The following is a 26,205-nucleotide window of genomic DNA, read 5'->3' as shown; positions in this document are numbered from 1 at the left end:
CCCTGCCCCCACGGTCCCGCCCAAATCTGCTGAACACTGACTGCTGAGTTGCCAAAACCCGGGTCAAAGGGCACTTTCCAGTTCCCGCCAGTGAGCCCGCTCTGCCCCTTCAGCTCATCAGACTTCAGGCGTGCGGCGAGCACAGGGCTCACCATATGGCCCCCCTCCGGTGGGTGCCTTCCTTCACCTTCTTTGACAAATCATGAGCTCCCTGAAAGCGGGGGACACATCCTACTCCCGGACCCCAATCCCCCAACTCCCGGCGCAGGATTGAGAATGTGCTACTTAAGGATAGCATCACTGCTGATTTCAGGCATCTCCTGAAAGGGAAAATACTTGAAGACCTGACATCACGGCACACAGGAGGTGGTGACTGGATGTTTTCTTTGAAGAGGCAGGAAGAGAAGGGGGAAGACAGAACTGGCAGGATGGGGGGGGGGGCGGGGAATCACCGTGCTGGCAGATATCTGGGATATAAAGAACACGACGGGGCTCCTGCCTTCTAGGAACCCACAGTCCAGGGGAATGCTGAGGGAATGCCAAATGCCCACCAACATTTCCTCTTCCTAAGCTCCGAGAAATGTACGAGGCACCCATAATCACAACTGAGAAACGGGCTGGGGCAGAGGGAAGGGGAGTGGTTGCTTTGCTCCCTCACAGAAAGAACCCGGAAAACGCTGAGCCCTTCCTTCGTCAAAATTACAATGTTTTTAATTCTTGGGATCATCAACCATTTCCGATTTCCTGTCCTGCCTCAATCCACCACCTGCCTAGAGGACACCATTCAGCATCTAACAGAGAAAAACACATGTTCTAAGAGACAGCTCAACTTTTTCATAGGTAGCACAGGTAAGAATGAACTGGATAAAATGCACATGAACCAACGAACCATATTCTGGGTAGCCACAGAATTTTTAAAGACAAGGAATACACACAGTCAACGTGGCTTCCTCTGCAAACTCATTCACCACACACGAGTTTGATTTTTTTTTTTTTTTTTAAAGAAAAGGCAAAGCCCGAACCACTTATCCTTACATGGCTCTAGCCCTGAAGGTTGCTTTGCAAAGATATCTCAGAGTGAAATTATCCAGCAAACCCTTGTGTGGATAGAAGGTTCCACAAGTCAACAACCGCTTAAGCAGTTTAAACCAACAAGCAAGATGCCCTCTATTTAAATGCTATGAGCGAATCTATTTTAAGCCTTTAAAAATCCTCTGGGCAGGTGTTTAAGCTGTGTACAGACTGAGCCTGTGGAGACTCCGGGGGTGGGGGAGGGTGGGCTCCACTCTCCATGCAGGCAACATTTTGTTCAGACAATCTTCCTGCAGCAGGTCATGTGACAAAGGCCAAATAAACAGCATCTGGGGATTTTCAATTACAGACCTTCGCCCAGCATGCCTGCACTGTAATCTCTACCAGATGAGGCTCAGGCCTCCCTATTTTCAATAATTCACACACTGTGTACACATAACATGACAATAAGGGCATTCATGGAGCGGCCTGATTCGCAGATCAAAGCTAGCAAAGGGCCAGCTGTAAGCATGGTCTGCTGCTGGATGATTCGTGCTTTTCACAGGCTTGGAAAGACGCTCTGCAGGACCTGGCAAGCCAGCCTCTTTCCTGTGCGGTATGCTGAGCAAACTCGGAGCGTGAACTGGGCACGGTCTCCTCGGGACGGCCGAAGAGGCGACCGGTTCCATGGGTATCTGCGAGTACGGGGCAGCTTCCCACTCCAATCTACTCAACGAGCTGCCCCTTGCAGGGGCTTGGCCAGTGCAAGACCCGCGCAAGAGCTCTACCGCTCCCGGGAGAAGGTGGTTCTTGAAAACAAACCTGTCCTTAAAAAGACGGTAAGATTCCCGTCCTTAACACGCCCTCGGCCAGGTGCCTGAGTTTGCAAATCCACTGGCGGTGCCGTTTCCATGCAGCGTCACACAAACGACACGGAGCTGTATGTTTAATGGCTGTCAGAGAGCTCGGGGTCTGGGAAATGAAAGCGGACACTCTGTTGTTATTCCTGAAATCCCTGCACGTTAACTTAATTAACTCGGGCGTGTGCAGACGAACGCATTTAGGCACTGTGGGTGTGTGAGCATGCGTGTGTGTGCTCTACAACCACTCAGAATTCTCAAGTCCGCAACACTCCAAACGCCTAGCGCCTTGCAAAGGAGAGCTGCCGCCGGAGGAAATAAGGACCCTGCTCCTTCCTAGAGAGATTTCATACCCATCAATCAGGGCAGGAACCCGGAGAAAGCCATGGTGACTTCCTCAGCAGCAAACACATGCTGCTCGCCAGCTGTGGGGCTGCGCATCCTTACCCCCTTTTCTCTCGCATTCAGAATGGTTTCCTCTTAATCACAATAATCCCAAAAGTGCTAAAACATATCAATCGTTGGGAAGCCCTGCCTACAAAGGGCCAGCCGGCTGGCTTTTATGGCCTTGTCCAACAGCAGCTGATACTTCATTCAGTGACAAATCCAATTGAGCAGTTACAAGAGGTTTAGCATCCTTGAAAAAATATTGGGGTTGATCTGGCACTCTAAAGTCAGCAAGTGCTCCACTGCCATATTGTTGCAGATTTTACTCTGCTGTCATATTTGGATGTCTACAACCGACCGTCTCGCACCTTCTCTACCCTTGCCCCCCACGATCTAATGATAGTGGCTATTGGTGGTGGTGGCAACTATTTAATCCCCAGATAAAAAATACAGGCTACAGTCATATTTGGAAACTGACTCAATGTGATTTTACCATCCTCACCCCCAACACACACACACACACACACACACACACACACACACACACACACACACACAAGTAGTTGGCTCTACTCTTCAAATGGGAATTTCTAGCATACTAAAGGAAAAAACCGTGGGGTGAAACTGATTTTACTCTAACCTTTGGGATCTAAGTCAGCTTTGAAGGGCAGAAGGAGATAAACAACATGTAAAGATTTTATCCTTGGACCGAAGTCCATCATATTAAAAACTACTGCAGGACTAATGTAAGGACCTTGTAATTAAATTCTTCACATTCATTTTTAAACATCAGAATGTGAAAACAAAGAAAAGCTTTGAGCCATGATGGAGGGAAGCACATAAATGACAGAAAGAAAAATTAGCTTTTGAATATTTAACACACTCAAAATACAAATAGATTCTTTACAGATCATTATACAATTTTAAGTTAAAAGAATCTCTAAAGAAAATAACGTGGATAATTTAGCTATTAAAGAGACATACCACCAACAAAACACCATTTTTAAGCAACACCACAAGGTAATTTACAAAATAAAATAAAAGGGAAATGATCTAATAGGAACATGGGCTGATTATTCCTTTAATATTAGGCTTTGTAGTCAACAGTTGGTTATTCATCCCAGCTTTAATGATACCAAAAAAGTGACCACAGAGACATCTGGTTTAAAAAAAAAAAGTTTTCAGTGCCATAAATGAGACATTCGCAATTGTGGCTGGCAAGATATCAGCGATGGAATATTCCATACATGGAGTTCTTATTTCATGTGGTTTTAAAACTTTATTCTTTTCTTTGGATTTTTTTTAAAGCATAAACCGAAAATTAAAACAAAAACAAACACCCAAAGCCTGCAGACTAGAGAAGACATTTAGCTTCTGTGAATAACTATCCATTAGATTAATATTTTGTCAATGTCACTTGTCACAACAAAAGCAGCGGCATTTATAATTTACTCTAAGACTGGTTTAATTAAAATTCAAAAAACCACGACAAAGCTATATTGAATTTCATTTGCCACACTGTAATTACTTACTTTGTAGCTGACTATAAACAATATTTTATTACATCCACAAAAATGCACTTAAAAACTAACAGTAATGCAGAGACAATGGAAGGACTGAGGGAACAAGTTCTGTCACTTCTACTTTGAACACAGAGTGACTTCCTAACTTTAATGGGACAGAAGAAAATGGAGACCCATTTTCCCAACCGGAGGGGACCTATGGGTCGGCCTACATTACCTTCCTTGACAGCAGGGCTCAGACTCCCCAAGAACACAGATTTGGCAGACCCAGATCCATGTACCTCTCTCCCAAGACCAAGAAAGAGTCTCACTTGGCTCAGACTCGACAATGAGACAATAGAGGCTGCCAGGCATGATGAATGACTTAAAGGCTTAAACCACCATTTGCATCCTCCCAGATAAACAATTAGCCAAAAAAAAAAAAAAAAAAAAAAATTCGGGAGGCAACTTCCAATACTGTTAATATATATGCCTGCCTGGCAGGAGAGAGTTAGTTTAGTGAAATTAGACTTAGTTTAAGAGCATTTGTCCAAGACATTTTCTGAAAGTGGTTTACTGAAGTAGGAAGAAAGAAACCCTCCATTTTGGATAAAAGACAAAGTTTAGAATTGTAAAAGTTAGGAAAGGCTTAGAAATATCGAACACTCCTAAAGCCACTATCAAGGACCTCAGTGTATTTGATTACTGATTTTTTCCATTCCCTCTTCCCTTATTTTAAATCCACATAATTCTTAAAGGCGGCATAATAAAAAAAATTCACTTATTGAACGAGGCAGGCAGGCATAAACACGATCTAAGCATGAAAGAAAGGGAACGGCCTTCACACACGCTTGCCAGATAAAAATCAGTGTTCTGAAACTGCATACGGGCAATTTTTCTGGAGCTCATGAGGATCCAGGAACGAATGCCTGAGAAATGACAGAGAAATATCTTAAAAGTCAACGTGCATTTTTCTAGAATGAATTTACAGGACAGGGCAAGAGTACCTCCGGAAGTTCACCAAGCCTCCATTAATAAATGAGGTAGCGTGCGGTTTCCATGACAACCGAGACTCCAACCCTCCAGCAAGCTTAGTGCATAACCACCAAAGGTTTTTCCTCAAATCTCAACTTCCCGTTTCGAGGTGCTGACAAAAACCAAACATACTTTTTAAGCCCAGGGAAATGGCGCAGGGGGTTTTAAAAAGGATTCTCGTAACGCTGGCTTGGTCAATAGTGGGGTGGCCAGCAACACAGAACTCTGCAGCTCGCTATAGACGCCTGGAACACGATACGATGTTAAAGGGAGTTAAGGGCCCCCTGAGAATGTTCTGTGAGTTAAATGTATTTGCTGTACTATTATAATGTGTTATGACAAGTTATAGATCATTGTAATAGGCTCCCATGATTAACATTAGTCTGACTGGTTTTCCGTGCACTGTAGAAATGATTTGAGGAATTCAGAATCAGCTTGCTCACCACAATTCAGCACCTGGGGAAAACCGACTGCATTTCTTTAACACATGTAACCTTGAGGCTTATACTTCACGAGGTCGTGACACATTTTCAAATGAGAGCTTTCCAGATCCCTCCACAGAAACAGGGGAGTGTGGAAAAGTACAGACTCTAGAACTCTGCCATGAACTAGTCACTGATTTTAGGGAAGGTTATTAGCCTTTTTGAGCTCCATTTCCCCCAAAGGGGTAGTACCCTGTAATGCTATGATACCACAATGACGAGCCCTAGCTGCTTTTACGTTCCTTCTGAACACAAGCAGTCAGAGAACGAGAACGTCAAAAAGCCCTGGTGCCCTCCAGTCCCCCACCTTCTGCTTCCCTCTGAAAACTCAAAGAGGGGAGTCTCCAATGTCCAAACCAAAAGAAGATGGCATACTTCCCAGTAAATGCACGTAGGTACAAGAAGGACAGCTATGAGAGCAAACAGTTCGGGGGTGTGGGGTGGGTGGGATGTTGAGATTAGAGGAATTCTTGGAAAAGCCCAAGAGAATCATAAACCAGCCCTTCCAAGAACAACGCAAAGCTCGCATTCACCGTAGAGTTTTCCTTGGGGAAAAACGACTGAAGAGAGTTAAGTACAGTCTGTATGCTAAGGTAGAGAACACACTTCTTCACCAGCGCCCATCCCTGCTAGCTCAACAGTTGTGCTGAGAGCAGAGAGAGACGCTCTAAAGCCAATGGCTTCCGAACACCCAGTATGGGCATGATTTGGAGGGAGACAGCTAAGAGGACCCAAGGAGGACAAAGGTAGCACTTCTGCCCTGCAGAACTTGGAATCCCTCTACGTAATGGTGGATGAGAGATGCGGGGTGGGGGGGCAAATCTGCGCGGTCATATACATTTTTAAGGGTTTCCTTAATTCTGTCCCCTGGTTTTTTCCCTTTCACATATCAAGAGTCTAGACTGAAATCCCTCTCTGGCATCCACATAACAATGTAACTTCCCCCACCTGGACTGCCTTTAGCATGGTCTCAGGCGAAAAGGTGTTAGCAGACAGTAACAAATTCCTGACAGCTACCACTGTTACCTTGAGGAGAGAAAAAGCATTCCAGTATTCCATTTCAATCTGCAGACAGGTCTGGCTCAGCAACAGAGCAGCTGATGGACAGGGAGGGCAGATTTCCGGGACGACCCCCCGTGAGAGTCATGAAGTTGCTATCCAGGGAAAGCCATCAAACGTCCACCCCACTCTGAAAGCCGCAGATAACCTAATTCCATTCCTCTCACAAGGTCACATCCAGGCAGCCACCAGATAGGTATGACCTCCGTTAACATGAAGTCTCCATCTCATTTTTCTCGGAGCTAGAAAATTTTCCACCTCCGAGAAAAATGAGAAGCTTCCGATGCGAATGGGGCCTCTCTCTCCTTGAAAGGAGCTGTGGCGGGAGCGGGCATGCCTATGGACCCAGCACTCCCAGACCACGTGAAGCACACACGGAGGGGAGTCACAATGACATCATCTCAGCCCGGACCCAGCCATCAGGAGCCAGGAAACGGTGGTCATTTTGCTATGAATATGAAAGTAAGGAAAAGTTGGGAGAGAAAGACTGTTACTCAGAAACAATCATCCCCATTACATGAATTTTGATTGACCTTCCTCCGCAATTTAATTATAGACCTTTCAGTGTGAGTGAGCAATTGGGAGTACTTTTTTAGCTTGGTTTATGGAGTGAGGAGCTAGGCGGACAGCAGAAGCCGAGCTAAGTTGGCCACCGTGAGACCGCCACGTGGAGAGTTCGGATTGCACCCTGTGGACAAACTCAAAGGGCCATCCCTCGTGCTCAAGGCGAGTGAGCGCTTTACACATCCTATCTGGGCTCTGGAAGGGAAATCTGGCTCTGGAGTGAAGACAAGATGGAGGGGGCTAATTGGAGGCAGGGAGGGAGGCAAGGGGAACAGAGCAACCGTCCAGGAGAGAGATGCAGAAAGCCTGAATTTGGAAAGTAGCTCTGAAGAGCAAAAGAGAGGGGACTGGATCAAGGGCTGGCACCACCAGGTCTTCTTGGCACGTCTGGTGCGGATGGAAGGGACAGACTTCGATGGCAGGGGACGGTCTTGGCTCCAAGATGGTACTGCATCTTGGAAACAAAAAAATACAGGAAAACCAGGACACTGGAGCAAGGGAGGCAACCAGTTTCGTCTGGGCATTGGAGGGCACAAAAGGAGGTCTATATCCCTCTACCGAGCAGGCAGATGTGCAAGGTCAGGGATTAAGAGATTCAGGCTGAGCAGGAGACTCGCTCTGGTCCAAGGGTTAGTCTGCTGCTGACAACTAACCCTGAGAGCTACGAACCACACCCGGGCTGAATGGAGAAGGGAAACAGAGCTGGTGAGAACAGAGCGTTGAACGGAGGAAAGGCAATCAGCAGAGGAGGCTGAGAAATAGGAAAAAGAAAGAGACGTGGTCAAGTAATATCCTGGAAGGCAAGGTCAGATAAAGTTTCAAAAAGAGCTTAAAGCTCACCCTTTTAAAATGCTGGCGAAAGGTCAAGTAGGATGAGAACTACGAGTGTGTGTCACGGGACATGTTAAATTACGTCTCTTAAATGCTACGATAAACAGGCTCACGGACAGAAGTAGTTCTGGTCCTACGTGCTGCCCACGGTCAGTCTGATGTAGGATGACTCTTGTTTGAGACAAGGCTTCACAAGTGGGGTTCCAAGGATTAAGGGCCCCTTTGGAAGTTCTATGACTCATATGGTCTCATATGCTGGACTCTGGTCACTGACCTAGGATGTGGAGAGAATGATGGAATCGAAATCCAAGAGCAGTGACTGAACGGTGTGTGGTCTGGGGGAGAGTGTCGACAAAGCAGGCCTGTGTCCAGCAGCCCTCTGGTAGAGTAAGTCAGGGAGGTGAGGCAGCAAGGCCTACTTTCCCAGACCTGAGCAGAGTCTGGGATTGCAGGGCGACTCCATTCTGCTCACTGCCATCAGTCTGGCTGAGACCATGAGAGATGATCGTGAAAGCATTCTGTGAGCATCAACTGGCTACATGAAATCTACCCAAAAAGCACTGTACATTTTATTAGTATTTGTAGATGGTGTGCTACACGTGTTTTAAATGTGTGAAAATTTTCATCAACACATGTGTATGTGTCTGTGCATAAGGGAGATCGTGTGTGCATGCATCATGCGTGTTTGAAAACATCTGTCAGCAAAATAAGTATCTGTCAGCGTAACACCGGCTAACCACCCTCAATGCTAGTCACTGCTTCTAGAAGTTCCACCAAAGGGGCGGCAGGTTCCAAGTCAGCTAGAGATGTCACATGTGAGTGACATGTTGCCAGTGAGTCTCCCAGGAGTGATACAACCAACTCCCACAAGTCAGAACCCCACAGTCACGTCTGGCTTCCTCTTCTGGTTCTCCATCCTTACACAATCCATATGCAAACTCACAACTGCATACACATCTGTCCCCCCCCTCCGCCTTTTCCAAGGCCTCACCATTTCCTTCCCAATCTTAGGAAGTAGCCTCCCAACTGCTTCCGGCTCTTCCATTTCCCTCACTCTCACCCTTCCTGTAAGGCTACTGCCAGAGTGATCTTCCGTAATCAAAATATGAAGTCTTCTCCCGCTGCCTTCGATGCCTCCTTCCCATCCCTGGAATTTGTGTCAGCACAGTTTCCTGCACCCAGAGTCCCAGCTCTTAGAGCCCCCTGCAGCCTGTCCATAAAGCCTTCCACAACCCACGCCTGGAGATTCCCTGCTCCAGCTTCTTGCGCTCTCCTGCTCTCATAACCACCCCCAACTCATCAATTTTTCCAAACTGCCTTCTCTAGTAGTGTCCAGGATACAGGGGGTCAGGGACTTTTTCCCACCATGCTCCATCCCCAGGCCCCAGGACATCGCCCAGCACTTTGCAAGATGATCAGCGGACATTGCCTGAATGACTGGACCCGCGATACACAGAGTGTGTGCATCATACTTCTTTCTGAAGCTGAGGATCTTAACAAGGTTTTGTTTTGTTTTTTTTAATAAATAAGTTGGAAGGAAAACATTATTTTAGAAAAAGAATATAGTATTTGGGAATTTTCCCAAGTCAAAGAAAAAGACTTGCTCAGAGGTCTTTCATGACTTCCTTGTGTGGTAACATGTTTTCTGTCAAGAAAAATTTATAAGCCTGTTTCTCTACTTTGAGCCACACAGAGTGTCTGCTGAGAAACCCTTTTATGCCATGTGTGTGGTTTCTCATCTACCCAAGCCTCTTAATTACAAAATATTATTACTAAAACCAACAAAAAACAATGAAAATATTTGTCACCATATTGCCTGGACTCTCTTAGAAGAACTGTCTTAAAGAAAATCAGAAATGTTTGGCCCTAGAAGACACTTGAGGGCTAACTTCATCTAAGAATTTCAACTTTTTTTGCAGGTGGGAAAATTAAAGCAAGGAGAAGTCAAAAGACATGCCCACGGCCACACCACTCATTGAATTTACAGCAGGGGAAGGACTTCCAACTCTGAGGCAATATTCAATTGACATGCATTCTACAATAAACATTTGTTTTGTATTGACTTTTTACTCGAATGTTAAATTTTCTCTTTCAAGTGCATCTCATCATTAACATTTAGTAAATGCATGAAAACAGGCCCTAAACTTTGCTTCCAGCAGGATTTAAATCCAAAATTCTTCTTAATTAGAAAGAAAAAACTTATCCGGATATATGTGGAGTTATGTCCCAGAGGCTACTCTGATCGCCATTACATAATCAAAAAGTAAAGGCTGTCCTCCCCTTAGAGCATCAGAGGGTTTCAGCACCAGGCCGCATCGTCCACATCCAACATCATGCACAGACAATCCATCGTTCCAAGCGCCCCTCCACAGCGGAATCCTGTCACACATTCCTCTCGGATGTAGTCCGCTGCACTAAAGGGGGGCCCACCTCAACACTGAACACTTGTATTCTTTGGACTTGTAGGGATATGTTGCCTGTCAGGATTGCTTTCAAAATCCCATAGGTTCCAAAATTCCTCTGAAAAGAAAGAATGAAATATCTCCTCAACCAGATTGATGATATAGCAGAGGTAAAAAAGAGGTGAAATGACTCCTCTTGGGCAAATCCACAGTGCGTTCTTGAACATGAAAGATGAGGATGGAAAGCAGCCATGTGAGTCCCTGCGTTATCCCGGGAAGAGTCGGCTACCACGGTGTCCAAGGGCTCATGCCCCCCGCCTCACCCCTCAGGCCAAGCCCGCCCTGGGTGGGCACCTATGATGTTTTTCTCTGCTGAGGGAGGCATTCTGGTCCTCCATCCATAATTTCAGCCTTAAGAAGTTAGAGTCTTCTCTCCAATTACATGGCTTCTCTGAATCATTTTGTACGAATCATTCCTTCATCCACAAAATGTCTGAATCACTTAAGTTTCAGCTATTGAGATATCCAGAGTAACAAGATTTGAAAATGTATTACACAACCCTCTGCCCTAAAAATCTTCCTTTGTAATTTCGAATGGCATCTACATTCAAGCATTTAGGAAAATACTGGGTAAATCTACATTTACCCATGACAATGTTAAGCTTCCTTTACGTCTCCATTTCAACTTTCTCCTTTCCAGAGAGAAAGGCCAATGTCTTCAGTCTGTCCTTACCCAAGGGCGATCCCCTGGATCACTGTTACTGCCAGGAACTGTGTTTGTCTCTTCGTAACCTCCTGCAAGGGCAGCTTAACACGGGGCACGGTCTTCCAGGGGCCAACACAAAATGGCGGGATTAAATACTTGTATAAAAACACAGACACTGGATCTTATAGAAAAGGCAGCTGGTTTAGAAAAAGGAGCCCCAGCCTAGGTGTAGGGACACCTGGTTCAAATTTCAGTTTGAACTTACCTGAACCTCAGTTTCCTTATAGGTAAAGAGTGCCTAAAACTCCCTGACAGAACAGTCATGAGGATCAATAAAGAACATTCCTATGAAATCAGTGGGCACAGTATCTGACACATCACATACACAATCTACCCATTGGCTGAATCCAAAATTAGGTGTAAATAAATTCATTTCTCATTACCATTATGATTTCTCATTCACACTCCCCTCAAACAGAAACAGGCCCACGTGCCTCCAGCATTCACTGCTGCCAGTTAGACCGGGGAAGGGCGAACACTCCTTCCCCCGTAAAGCACCCCTGCACCAACAGAGAGACAGTCACAGGACTTGGAAGGTGAGCTTACTAAAGAAACAGAAATGTTTTAATAAAATGAGAAAAGGTTCATCCTCACGGGCAGTCAAATCAATGCAACGCAGTACAGCCATAATCCTCTCTGTTCCCAAGAGTACATGTTGCTGTTGAGGGAATGCGCAGATATTCTGATCCAACCTTTCTGGCCAACAATTTGATAATATGTATGAAAAGCCTTAAAACTATCTTTGCTTCTAATGTAATTTAGGGACATAACCTGTAATACTGGGGAAGAAATTTGCTAAGAGGTATCTGTCATAGTTATCTTAGTGGGGGAAAATAAGAGAAACAAACTAAAGATAAGAAATTGTTAAACTCTCTCTGGACAGATCATTAAGCAGGTATTCAAAAGTATTATTCAATAGGAAATGTTTACGCCTTACATGAAGAAAGCACAATAAAATAGACATTAGAGGATGATTACAACTTTGTAAAATAAAAAACTCATATGAAGGAAATACACCGAATGCTAACAGTGGTTGACTCTGGGTGGTAGTTGTCATGGGTGGGTTTTTCCCTTTCTTTATTTTTCCTACTTTCTGTTTGGGGAATCCGTCAAACCCCACCATGTCCACCTGCTGAACCCAATGCCAGCACGGGGACAGCACCTGCTAGTGGTGGGTGGGTGAGAGGGCGGACCGGAAACCCAACCAGAGCAGCACAGGTATGTAGAGAGAAGGCTACTCGGTCAATCCCATTGCGTAACCCTGACTCTCCATGGATAAAATCCCATTTTCACACTGCGCACTGCTCACAAATCCAAGGACAAGGTACGCTGAGTTCTACAGAGCTGATACAATTCAAGACTATAATTTGTGTGTACATGCATTCAAAATCAAGACTGAAAAAAAAAGTAAGCTATTTCTAAATCCAGTCACACTGAATTATCTGCCGCATTCTCGCTTGTGTCCTCTGGGCCTTCAAACATGTAGCTTGAGATAGTTCTCCCCTCCTTCTCTGCCTGGCCAACTTCCACTTCCATGTCAATTCCCATCTCAGACAGCCCTTGACAATTAACATGGTTTATAGACTAAACTATGGGTCCCACCCACCCCCAAATTTACAAGCTGAAGCCCTAACCCCCAGCATGACTGGGTTTGGAGACAGGGCCTCTAAAGAGGTAATTACAGTTAAACGAGGTCAGAAGGGTGAGGCCCTAATCCAGTATGACTGGTGTCCTTCTAAGAAGAGGAAGAGACAAAAGAGATGTGTGTGCACAGAGGGAAGGCCAGGTGAGGCCACAGTGAGACCGTGGCTGTCCATCAAGCCTCGAAGAGAGGCCTCAGGAGAAACCAAATGTGCTGACACTGTGATCCTGGACTTTCGGCTCCAACACTGTGTGAAAATCAATCTTTGAGAAAAGTCCATTTTTGTCGTTTGAGCCACCCAGTCTGTGGTTTTTTGTTACAGCAGCTGCAGCAAATGAATACAATGCCTATATAGCCTCCAAAGACACTCTCAACTCCATGAGGCCAGCAGCCACATCTGTCCTGTCCACTACTGAGGGCCCAAGGCCTGATGTGGGGGAGGGGCTCAGTGAGAAACCAACACATCTTGAAATAAGAAATAACAAACATGAAATGTGGGATGCATGGGTGGCTCAGTGGGTTAAGCGTCTGCCTTTGGCTCAGGTCATGATCCCGGGGCCCTGGGGCAGAGCCCCACATTGGGCTCCCTGCTCAGTGGAGAGCCTGCTTCTCCCTCTCCCTCTCTTTATTTTTTTTTTAAAGACTTTATTTATTGGTTTGTCAGAAAGAGAGAGAGAGAGAGGGAGAGAGAGCAGGGGGGAGAGACAGAGGGAGAAGCAGGCTCCCTGCTGAGCGGGGAGCCTGATGTGGGACTCGATCCCAGGACCCAAGAATCATGACCTAAGCTGAAGGCAGACGCTTAACCAACTGATCCACCCAGGCATCCCTACATAAAATCTTTAAAAAATATATGAAATGCGGAGTGTTTGCAGAAATCAAGATTAACTTCAAACACACAGCCTTAGAGTATGATGGGAGTGGCCTCTTTTCATAGTAACGGCCAAGCAGGCAAAGAGAGGGATGAGAAGGTAACCAACCATGTTGGTCCTTTTTGTTCTTAGCAGATTTTAAAATATGCTTGCAGTGTAAACTCTTGGACATTATAAATAGTTAATTTCCAGATAATTATGGATGGAGAGTAAGTTAATTAAGTTGTTTGCCTTTAGATGCACTAGGGTATCTGCGAGTGTGCCTGGATCAAGAGAGAGTCACTATGGGATTGCAGCACTAATTAACTTGGGCTTAGTTGCTGAACATAAAAAAAGCAGACATTAAGGCTGAGTTAGTTGTATTTAAGGAAACTGCATTTCATAATACAACACTTTTCAAAGGTGATCTCTGCCACGGGAAAAATAGACCTACTTTTTCTTCATATGACAAATGTGCCTTTACTCTCCACCTTTCCCCCACATTGTCTACAATATGGTGAAGATTTCTCAAAATAACCCTTTAGGCAGAGAAAAGAGTAGGGCAAGTACCCAGCATAAGAACGGGTTGTTTTCTGTGGCCTGAAATCAGAAATTGAAAGGTAGTATTAACTGCCCCTGGAAAGACAATTTCCATCTGGTCCACAAAATCTTGTTAAGCTCATAAACCCAAGACCAGTCCACAAAAATCTATCCAACCCGTAAGAGTGAGACTACGAACAGTGACCACCTGTCCTTCCTTTCCAAGGCACCAAAAGGAAAAGGGGGGCTTCATCCACTTGCTCCCCGATCTAGGAGGAAGCAATGGTTTTTTCCTAGTTCTCCTCCCTGCTGCCTTTATTTCTTTTCCAAATCCTATTTCCTCTTTATTCCGGTGCCAAGCACTCTAGCCCTCAAGTCACCTAGGTTCAAAAATTACGAAGCCCCCTCTCTGCTCCAACATAAAATAGCATTCCTGCAATGCCAGGATCCCAGCTAGGGGATGGGTGGAATCATTCTCCCTGACCTCATTTACACTACGCTCAGTACCCTTTATTCGTCATTGCAGGTACAGTGACATTTTAGAAGAAGATTTATGACTCTCAAATGAAACTTCAATAGCGGCATTAAGGCGTTCATCCATCCATCCATCCATCCATCCATCCATCCATCCATCCATCCAACAATTAAAAACCTACTCTGTGTACCAACCCTTTCATTTGAAAAGGTGCGGTGTCAGTCAAGTCCACAGGTAAGTACCAGCCTTAGTTTCCCAAAGACAAGGTCTCTGTGTTTGCCTCTTTGTAGAGGAAGTCTGATTGCTAAACCGGCAGGTAACAGAAAAAGAATACATACCTCTAAGCCAGACAGAAGTTAGAAGCCAAGGTTTGTCTGTATAAATTTAACCATTTAAAATCTCATTGCCAAACAAATCCATTCTCCTATGAATAAGAAAATGTCTTGTTTACTATGAAATGCTAGACCTAGATTGGGAGCCTACCCCCAATTCAGTGGAAACCAAATACTGTCTCTAGGCTGCTTTCCAGTATAAGAAAACAAACAAACAAGGTTTGCTATTACATATATTCACCTCCGAGTGTTGGCACATCCCCTCCTGCCCTCCCTCTGCTACATTCTGAGCTACATGACACGATGCTCTGAGTCCTATGGAAGTGACCTGTGATCTCACAGAGACAATGACCTGATATCTGATGCAACTAGAGGCACAGGGGGAAAAAAAAAATCACAAAACTCTAAAGCACTTCCTCTATATACACACCTATATTTAACTCACCTTCCTTCTGAATTCTCAGAAGGGAGAATCAAAACATTTTTAACCAGTCATAGGTATCATTTATTGAATGCCTACTGAGTACCAGCCACTACGCAACACACTTTCCGCTCTGCATTATCACAGAAATTCTATAAGACAGCTGCTATCATGATTCCCAGTTTACAGACGAGGAAGCTGAGCTTCACACCAGTTAGAGAGCTCACTCAGAGCACACAGAGAATGAATAGCAGAGCTGGGGTTTGAGCCCAGGTCTGTCAGATGGTGCTGCCCTTAAAAGGAGGTTGTGTCAGACGTTCTCAAGTCCAAAGCTTCCATGGATATCTGTTCCAGCCACCGTCAGGCCTAAGTAACAGATGACCTAAAGAGAGTGAATAATCTAAAACAAATCAAATGCTAGAAGATCTATTCCGCCTACCTCATATCTCACCCCTCTCCTCTCCGAATGGGATCTGGCTAATTTCTTTCACAACTCCAAGGGTCCGTTTTACTCAGAACTGTAATTACCCCCAACGCTGCTTGCCAGCCACCTGTTGACTTTGGCTATAATACATATTGCTTGACGTCCAATTTTATCCACGTCTTCTTTCTTCCATTCAAACTTCAGATTCTCATTCCTCAAGATGTAATACTGCAACTCAATTCAACAAACACTTATTAAGTCTCTACATAATTATATGTGTCAAGTACACAGACATGGCCCCTGCTCAAGGTCTGGCTCCAGCCGGGGAAACAAGGAACCAAATGTGTAAGCCAAAGGAGGAAGCAACACATCTGGTCAGAGAAATTCGAAAATGGCGAAATCATCGTAGACCTTGGAGATCCCGAGTGATTCTGTGTAGCTAAAAGAACAGGGGAATCAACCGTGGTGATAGGCTGTGGATGTTTTCATTTTGACCATGAGAAACTCTAAAAGGTTTCCAAAGCTCTTCTCAGCAGCATAGCGACAGGAGTAAATTTAAGTTTCAAGAAGATTTCACGTGCCTGGTTTGTTAGGCTACTAATGATAAATGTCAAAAAGCACTGTTTATCCTTCTCCGTTTTCATAATCTTAGTTCAGACACAGCACTTTCCCGCCTTGCATCTATTACATACGAGCTGGACCCTGTATTAAGACATTTCAATACCAGAAGGCCAGGGCAGAGGCAGACCCGCATTTCTGCACACCTTTGCGGGTCAGAATGCGATGTTCATAATTAAGATGATCTGAATTCCCCCCAAAGCTTGCCCCCCCAATTCATTGATAAAGTCTTGATTAAAAATACAGACATTTTGTCATCCTTACCACATTTACCTCATCTCAACACTCTCCTGACTGGGTGAAAGCTAATGCTGCTTCTTCTGTCTGGTCAATTATTGCATGGACACAAGGGACCAATTAATGCCATCCATAAAAGCCTGAATCATTCTGTCAATTAACGAGAACTAACTATGTCATCAGATATATTACTGGTGAGCAAGTCTATTTGGTTGCAATACGTCTTGAAGGAAAGTGGTATCAAATGAATCACAATTGACTTGGACAACTGCTAGCATAATTTCGGAAGATGAAAAGACAGATGTGGTAGTTATTAGTAGTCCCCTGAGGAATTACAGCCAAGCAATTGTAATGTGCTAAGACTGCACTAGCAGGTGCCTGCAGTACAAATCAGACAGAGGGTTAAATCAATATTTTCAATTTCTTAGGATCAATCTGGTGTTTGAACGAGATGGAAACTTGTTAGCGATTGGCAGGATGTGTAAATGAAAAGTCAAACTTCTTATTATTTGTTAAAAAGGAATGAGTGTACTGAATCATGCCCTTGGCACAAGGTAATGCTTTCATGATCCAGTAGCTAGGGCATTCACTGAGAATCAAGCGGTTCTTAAATTTTAATAGAGTGCAAAAGGTTAGCTTTATAAAGGTTGAACATTCAAGATCTTTAAAAATGATTGAAGTGTCAATAGGAAAGTTTTGAGCTGTGACAACAGTGTAGTTATTAATGATTAGTGCAAGGACCAAAAGGAAACCTTAAACTCAATGTAAAGAGGGGGGAGATAAGGTCTTACTAAGAATGTACAGATTAAACAGAGCCTTGGGAACATAACCGCTTTTCTCTTGTTTTACTAAGCAGCTGTCTGGCTTGGAAGACCATTACCAAAAACTTGGAGCATTTTCCCCCAGTCGTCTGCATTGACTTTATAACCCTTGCTGAGTCTAGATTCCTGAGTGGACTATCTCTGACACTGCTCCATCTTGGTTTTTGTTACTTGGCTCACTTTTAATTTAGGGACAGACAATCCTATATGCCCCCAAATTATGAAGCTCCAACACAGAGAGAGCTCAGAACCGTAAACGAGTAAAACTTGTCCTAATGCATTTTGTGTGTCCACAGTAACCAGCTTAATCATTACTAGGGGGCAGTGTGGTTCACGGGAAGGAGTCGGAGGGACGTGCGTGGGTGGGAATCTGGGACCTGGGGCTTCCTCAGTGTGTGCCTCTGGGCGAGTCACATGACTGTTCTAGGATCAGTCAGCCCACGTGCTATAAATCAGCGGGCCAGGGGAGGCTTCCTATGCCTGCTGGAAGCAGTAAATCCCCAGCCTGGCATACCCATTAGAAGTGCAAACGTCTCCTTCCTATTTAAAAGGAAAGTGGCATATTTCAATAAGAAAATACGGAATACGTACAACACGAAGCTTAAATACATAAAGCCAATTTAAGTAGTTATACATAAGCGGAGATTACAATATTTTCCCTTTCGCTTAAAAAAACACTAACTTTCCAGAATCAATAAAAAATGAATCCAAACAAGTATTTCTTGACTCTAAGAAAGCAAAAATTTTTGAGACACAAAGATAATGAGGCAGAGCATCCGCCCTCAAGGAGTTTGAGGGGAATATGCACCCAATTAATGGTAAACAAAGCAGATCTAAGATCAGCTCAGGTCACTGGGGGAATTCGGGGAAAGGAGAAGGCCTCTAGGTGGCGGACGGCCAGGGGAAGAGCCGGCTCTGCAGGGAAAGTCCACGGAAGAAGCGGTGTTTGAGAGAGCCCTTGAAGAAAGCCAAAATGCAAGCAGGACAAGCGGGAAGGGAGTCGGAGGGAGGGAGGGAGGGAGACNATTTGTAGAACTGAATGGCAGGAGGTGGCCTTCGCAAAGAGGGGGCGGGGGAGCCACCTTCCTACCATCACCACAGGGCCACCGGGTCAAATGACAGGGCCACGGCAGAAGGCCAGGCCAGAGAAACAGTGGAAGCAAGAAGACTGTGGGTGGGTGTGGAGGGTGGCTCACCCCCTCTCCCTCTGTTTCTGGCTTTTTTCACTTTTACACTGGTCTCTAAAATGTGTGTGTGTGTGTGTGTGTGTGTGTGATGTAATTATAATTAGTATATAATATACATACCATTCATTTATAATTAACGTGCAAAAACGTGTGTGTATATATGTGTGTGTGTGTATTACATACAGGTTAACAGATTTTTTTTTTTTTTAAAGAATGAACACATTCTAGGTCTTGTTTATTAAACACACACCAGCAGCAGACACCGAAGAGCACGCGGGGCTGGGCTGTATGGCACAGAGGGCAGCTCTCCCCATGCAATGAGGCTCTGCGACCTTGGGCACCACTCCCTGCCCACCCGTGAGTATGAGGATCTCCAGGCCAGGAGGTAACGGGGTGAAGCCCTCCCCGCTTCGGGGGCTTGTGATGAGGACAGATCAATTCTCAGGCTGCCCCAACAGATGACCAGGTTTGGGCTGAGTCCTCTTTAGGGCCCAGGACTCAGGGTTGTGGTGCCAGCCCCAGAGAGCGCAGCAAACTGCCCAGGCAGTCCAACAATGAGGCAAGCCAACCATAGGGAGGCGGCCCACTTCCTGCCAAGACAATATACGTAGATACAATATAAGTAGAGAAATAACAAGATGAGCAGTGCTGATTTCACTAAGGGACTCAGAAATCAAAATAGTACTAGAAAAAAATTCCTGTCTTAGAATTCAGTCTATATTAATTTTTATTAGAAACGTGCTTGAGAACTCACTGGAAAAACCATGCATCTTAGAATTGCAGACATGTAAGAATTTGACTCCCTAAAACACAACAGGGTCTTCCCACCTCTGTGCCCCTTGCTCACCCCCACTTTGTCCATCAGAACACTCCCGCACCCCCCAGCAGCCTTTGTGAATCCCTGCAGGGCAGGCTGTCCTCTGGCCTTCCCGACCCAAATGAGGTGAGGCCCAGCTCAGTCTCCAGCATGTTCTTTTTCCTTATGTGGTCACTGTCACTCTCAACCACCTTGTCTTTCTCTCAATTCCCTCCTCCAGTTTCAGCAAGGCTAAGCTCCTCCATTTCCTAATGACACAGGGGCCTCTCCCTCCCCCAAAGTCCTTTCTCTGATCCCCCCTGGCCTCCATGTCTTTGAACCTGTTCTCCCTCAATCTCTCCACTCCCAAGGCACAACTCATCAAACTCTGATCTTGCCCTCTTTGAATAGACAGCTACAAACTCTCTCCTTGCCCAACCTTTTCATTAAAAAGCCCTTAAATGTCTTGTGGTGAGTGTCATGGAGGAAAAAAAAAAGATGGCCTCAACAGTCTCACGATGCCAACACGTGTATGTCCTGTCCTGCCTTACCGATCACCTAAGCGATTATAGGTAAGGCGCCAGGCACTGTCCTCAGGCCGTGGCATGTGCTTTTGCGATGAGTGTACTGCAAACACCCAAGTTCACGCCTAACGTGTACAACTGTAGGAAGGGGCAGCAGAACATCGCACTGGGGGATCCCCCACCTCCCATGCTGAGGCAGAGCCTGGAATGGAGATGATGCTCAGTAAATACACAGAAGAAGAAAGAAAACTGTTCGTCTCGAGGACAAGTACGAGCATGATCAGTCGACGCTCAAAGTCGGCAAGAATAAGAAGAAATCAAGATCCTCTTCTTGGGTTCAGCTTTTCTTCTGAAGACAAACAGTAGGGTAAGCAATGCTGTATGCCTGAATCACAGCTGGCGCTGACAGCTATGGGGGATCCAGCTGCTCCCCGAGGCACACCCACGTCCCCGGGTGACCACAGCTACATGGCACCACCAGCGGGCTGGGGGAAGATGCCCGACTGCCGGTGAGTTTTGAGGGATGCTTACCCAAGGGAGGGGAAAGGTCAAGTGGGCTCCTCTGCTCATTCATTTTTCTCATATTATCTTCTGAAACTCTTGTCTTGGGCGAGGCGCCATGAAAGGCTCTTAGGATTCAAGAGGAACCATGAGTCTCTGCCAGGCAGAACTGGGTGGTCGACAGGGGCCAAGTGCACTGGGTAATCCTGCCTGCTGCACTTGGGTCTGGGGGAGGCTCCTCCTCCAACACGGGGCCCTCCACACCCACCATCACTACACACATTCAGCAGGCTGCAGAACTAAAACCACAGAAAAGATGGAAAGAAGGAACAGGAAAGAAATTTTTCATTTTCTTTTTTTGGGGGGCTCAGTGTTCTTTCCAGGATTTACAAATCCTCCCAAGCTGAAAGCAGTGACTCTAGGCTTCATGAACACTCATTTGCAGAAACAGATTGTGGGACGGATATAATAGACTTTAACTAATTTATATATACTCTGACTCGTTCCCAAAAGGCTTTGAGGCAGGTTCCAAACAAAATACATAGTCGAAGACAGCAATGACACAAGAGGAAAACTAAGACAGGAGTAAGATTATCCAGAAAAAATACAGAGCAAGACTTGCAGAGTCTGTGCTGATGGGCACTGGGGAAAGACCGGTGAGCAACGACTCACTCCGATTTTTGGTTAGCGTGTACTGTAAAAAAAAAAAACATGTAGCATTCGGCAAAAAAAAAAAAAAAATCACAGTGCCGTGGGGTGGACTACATGTATGTTCTTGGCTTCGGTTTTGTGAAAAGAAAAGCTATGCCTTTAAGAAATCCAACTCACAAATGCCAGCTTTTGAAACCAAGGTTCAGCAAAGAAGAGCCAATAAAAAGGCTGTAACTTGAAACCAGCCCACACAGCACAAAAAGAAAGGAGAGAGGTCGGCCTGGGCGCCCTCCGGCACACCCTTCTAACTCGGTTCTAGAACAGCAGCGCCCAGTCTGCAGGACAAGAAGCTAATTGACTCCGATGTCTGCTTGCATAAGCTATAAAATAAGTACATAAAGAACAATATGAACATACAGCGCCATCAGTTCCAGAAAAAGGCCTGCTGTCCGCCGCCACGCTGCGCGCCCAACAAGCAGGGCAATTGTGCACGCAGGCTGTCCTGCAGGCTGTCCGAGGAAGAATGAATAATTAGCGTACTTGTGAATTAAGTGTCCACCAGGAAGGGAGCTCCGTCCCGGAGCAGTGGCACGGCAGCACCCTCGGCCCTCAAGCCTCAAGCTGGGGGTTTTTAAAGACCTTTATTGACAATCATGATGCCAGCAAATGCATTCTTCAGCCAAATCAACCAACCGCTCATTCTACTGTGACCATTTCTGATTCGCTGAAACACACACACACCACACTTCTCTTCTAAAGTTTCACCAACTGCTACTTTCCATTACCAGGAAATGTCATTTTATTTTTCATTGGCTAGGGATATGACTCCAGCCAAAAAAAAAAAAAAAAAAAAAAAAGGAAGAATGGTGACAAAAGCATCCATGTGAGCTGTCCTGGCACAAAGAGGGCAAAAGACAATTTCAAGTCCAAGTCCGTACATGGTTGTCCAGAGAGTTGGGGGGTGGGGGGAGGGCGGAGGGGGCCAGGGATAAAAATACCTTTGGTCCTAGGATTTTTTTCGTGGACCAACATACTGAATGCGAAAAAACTTTTTTCTTTCCCCGGCAAAACTGGAAGGAAGCAAGCAGGATGTGTGGTCTGTCGCTAGGACAAAACCCATTGATCTGGCCGTAGCTGAGGCCCAAGACACCCTGCACCATAAGCACCATGAAGCTTACACCCAGAGTCAATCTGATCTGAGTTCAAATCTCTGCTCTCCCTTCCTAAGAGCTATTGTCATTTTTAGCAAGGCGCTAACTTTTCTGGGCCTTAATTTTTCTATTTGTAAAATACAGACAATAAATGTTGTCATCTCAGAACCTTCCCCCACCAAGCATTGTTGAGAGAATGAAATGATATGTCTCTAAACTTCATTTGACATGAGTAAGATTCCAGAACTTAGTCTATTTGGGAACTCAGAAAACGCTGGGCACGACCCCAGCGTCTCATGGTGGCTTACTGTCTGCTGAGCACTGAGGCAGGTGTCTAGAGAGTCAGAGAAGTAAAAAATACAGTTCTCGGCTGTGAAGAGCTCACAGGCTAGTTAGAAGCAGGATATCTAAGTTTAGGGCTAACCTGAGAGTAGGCATGGTCCGCTGGAGATAATAAGGTCTAAATGCTTTTCCCTCACCTTACTTAATTCTTTTGCACTCAAGAAAATCCACTGTGTTCTATCCAGAAAGCTTACAGCCCTAAAAACGACAGTAATACAACTGACGAGTGGCATCTCACCAGCACCCAGAGGTATTCTCGGAGACAGAGAGTTGAGACGAATTCCCTCTTGTCCTTTAGTTAGTTACTCTATGAATTCAAACCATAGGGAGCACAGCAGCCCCAAAGGAAACCATGTCTGGAATGACAAAAAGACTGTGCTCCCAACCTTTCGAATGAGTGGTATTTTGAACAGAAGCCTCTGCATGCAATGCCTGGGAAAACCCTGTTGGGGAAGCTTCAGGAGTCAGGCTTCCAAGCCCAGGGACCTAAAATCCGATCTATAACAACATGAATTAATAATGGGCTCCTGTATGCCAGGCACAGGGCTAAACCCTTACGCACATTACATCATTTGATGTTCAAAGCACCACTAAGGGAAAAGTAATTTTCCTATCTCTGTTTTACAGATAAAATTAGGGACTTGAGGAGGCTAAAGCAACTGGTCCATAGTTTGCACAGCTGTAAGAAGTAGACCATGACCTGAACCCAAGCAGGTTGGTTTCAAACACCGTGCGAGCTCTTACCACACCTGATCATTGTATTAGTCTGGTCTGAGTGCATTTCCTACTCTAGTGTTCATTTCTTGACAACTATTCACTCACACTATTTCCTTTGCAGAAGGACAAAAACCACTATGGATTTCCTTCTATGCAGGCCCCACTGGACCCACGGCTGACATGGAAAAGTGTAATCCAAAGTACAAAGCCCCACAACCACCTGATGCTCTTCTCCAAGGAAATCTTTCTCCTGAGAAGTTTGGTAGGTTAGGAGAAGATAGGACAAAGATCTAGAATAGCCCGGAGAGTTTTAATTCTGGGTGGTTGATCAATAAATTTTAAAAATTCAACCTTACTCTGAACAAGAGAATATAGTTACCTAATGTGTCCACGTTTTACCCCCTGAATAAATAAAGATTTTTAAAACGGCAATCTTAAATGCTAGCGAAGACATATTGAGATGGTCCCGCAGGCACTGCTATCCAACCTTCTAGAAAGCAGCTTGGCAAGCTGTGCTTCTGGGTTCATATCTGAGAACTCTCTGCCTAACCCGAGGTCATAAAGATGGTTTACTGTGCTTTTTTCCTGGAAGATTCAGCTTTAGCTTTCACATTTATGTCTAGGTCCCATTTTGAGGTAATCTCTGTGTATAATGTGAGGTAAGGGTTTAAATTCCTCATTTTGTGCATGTGGACATCCAATTGTCCCAGCATTATTTGTTGAAAATGCTATTTTTTCTCTATTAAATTGTTTTGGGATCCTTGTAGGAATAAAAACAACAATAACAATCGACAATAAGCGTAATGGTTAATTTCTAGTCTCTCAACTCAGTACCATTAACCTATCCTTACACCAGTAACAACAGTCTTGACTACTACAGTTTTGTAGTAAATTTTGAAACCTAAAAGTATGAGTCCCCTAACTTCTTCTTTTTTCAAAACTGTGTTTTTATTCTGGGCACTCTCCATTTCTGTGTAAAAAGTTAGGAATAGCTTGTCAATTAAAAAAAACAATAACAACAACAGCATACTGGGATTTTTACAGGGATTACACCGAATCTATAAACCAACATGGGAAGAACTAACAACACTCCGTCTTCCAATCCATGAACATGGACTGCCACTGCATTTATTTTGCTCTTCTTTAATTTTTCTCAGTCATATTTTATAGTTTCCAGTGTACATGTCTTATAACCCTCTTGTGAAATTTATTCCTAAGAATTTTATTTTTGGATGCTATTTTGAATGGGATTGTGTTCTTAATTTCATTTTCAGATTGTGTTTTGCTAGTATATGCAAATGATTTTGGTATATTGGCGGGTATCCTGAACACTGGCTGAACTTACTAGTCCTGGGAGGTTCACCAAACCATGTGGTGTGCTATGGTGTGCTGTGGGGTGGGGGGTGTGTGTGTGTGTATGTGTGTGTATTCCTTAAGACTTTCTACATACAGGCTTAATTTGTCTGCAAATAAAGACAGTTTCACTTCATCATGTATAATCCGAATGTCTCCAATACGTTGCCTGCAGTACAGTTTGGAACAAAAGCGGCAGGAGTGGACATCCCTACGTGTTCCAGCTCTTAGGAGGAAGCACAGTCATCATCTGCACAAAGGAGTCTACTCGAGCTTTCCTGAGGACCTTACAGAAGAGAGCTGGGTAAATATTTTCTTATACCGATGACCCATGATCACACACAAATGAAAAACATACTTACAACTTGGAAAAAAAAATCAATGTGTGTTTTAAATTAAGAGCAGAGAATCAAAAATGTCACCTAACAGATAACACATAAAAAGTTACTAAAAGCTAAATAAATAGGCACTGATTGCGAACAATGGGGAGAAGAAGGTGACCTAGGAAAGGGCAAACAGGGGCACCACTGTCAGCCCCCCAGGTCAGCATGGCTCTCAAGGCAAGAGATCGGCCCCAGCAACTGTCTCCACCTTCCACTCACCCTGGGGCCCAGGCCTGGGGGTGGCAGCAGTCTGGCCCCCACTCTCCCCCACCTTAAAGCCAGTGGGGGTGGGGGTGCTGTGGGGGTCTGGCAGAGGAGGAGCCTCCAGTCGGGGCTCCCCTGCAGCTATTTTCACACAACGGGTCCCTTATCTTAACGAAGCAGGCTGAGTCCTCTAAATCAGAAACCAAAAAAACAAAACTTGGTTCCAGGACAGACGGGACCAGGCAGCATCCAGCACTGTTTGGAAGGACGCACTAGCCCCAAAGACCTTATTTCCTCCGAAAGGTAAAAGTTCAAATGCCCCAGCGAGAGGCACAGAGGGGTGTTCAGAATCCAACTGCTGGGGGAAACGGGCTCTGACACACTCATACTCTACCGTGGGCACAAGTGCCAACCTCGACTGCAGCAGATGCCTGCAGGGACTACTGTTTACACTCTCAGACCGGTCAGATCTGCAGACAATGGCTGAATGCCTACTGTATGCAGAACCCAGGGCCCACAGTGTGGGCTTGGGTATTTGAAACTTACCTAGTGCACTCAATCTGAGTGAAACAAAAAGCTACACCCTACAGGTAGGGATTTTGTGGGAAATACATTTCAAAATAAAATGCTCAAAGGATTTAAAATCTAGCCAGAGAGAGAGAAAAAAACAAAGCGTATGGGCAGAACTAGAGCTCATTTCCCTAATTTTATAGAAGTTCTCCTTTTCCAATATCTCAGAGAGGTGGAAAGCCATAATCACTTAGTTTTCCCCAAGAATCAGAAGAAATACTCCTTCAGGGTGGGGCAGGGGGATCTCCGTCTGCTAAAGGGAAAACCGTCAATACTTTGGGGTTCCTCTAGGGCTCCTGGCTCACTGGCACTACATATTACCACACTTTCCACAGTAACCCTGCAGTTCCCATCCCCGGTTCTCACACTCTGTGCACCCCCAACTGCACCTGTCCCTCTCAGCCGCCTCACCCCTGTGCCCAGTACCTCGTAAGTACCAAGCAAACGTTTCCCTTGCCTTCCCTCTGCTAATGGTACTTTGGATCCCATCACAGCTCACGCTTTTGTCACGTAACACAAGCATGTGACTCAAGTGGTGTGCGTGTCACAGCCTTGCACCCCTCCCCCCC

The 26,205-nt window shown here is 45.1% G+C and overlaps 1 protein-coding gene and 1 long non-coding RNA gene across 15 annotated transcripts in view; one reads left to right on the top strand and one right to left on the bottom strand.

Moving 5' to 3' along the window:
* Positions 1–26,205, bottom strand: part of TEAD1 (TEA domain transcription factor 1) — a 258,762-nt gene that overhangs the window by 88,012 nt on the left and 144,545 nt on the right. The window contains exon 1 of one of the 14 annotated variants that reach the window (XM_034645752.1): positions 6,304–6,552. The exons of 11 other annotated variants lie outside the window; for them this stretch is intronic. The gene's annotated coding sequence lies outside the window, so the exon portion shown is untranslated. Of the gene's footprint in view, positions 1–6,303; positions 6,553–26,205 lie in introns of those variants that run through there. 2 more of the 14 variants (XM_034645751.1, XM_034645750.1) reach the window with 2 other exon arrangements.
* On the top strand, positions 1,728–9,781 carry LOC117796718. Its single transcript, XR_004621364.1, has 4 exons — positions 1,728–1,850; positions 6,650–6,798; positions 9,113–9,232; positions 9,651–9,781. It is a non-coding gene; the product is annotated as an uncharacterized LOC117796718 (long non-coding RNA).

The sequence above is a fragment of the Ailuropoda melanoleuca genome, chromosome 16 (assembly GCF_002007445.2).
Source record: "Ailuropoda melanoleuca isolate Jingjing chromosome 16, ASM200744v2, whole genome shotgun sequence".
Classification (NCBI taxonomy): domain Eukaryota; kingdom Metazoa; phylum Chordata; class Mammalia; order Carnivora; family Ursidae; genus Ailuropoda; species Ailuropoda melanoleuca.
The sequence above is the reverse complement of the archived record's forward strand: the minus strand, read 5'-3'. Positions and strand labels throughout refer to the sequence as shown.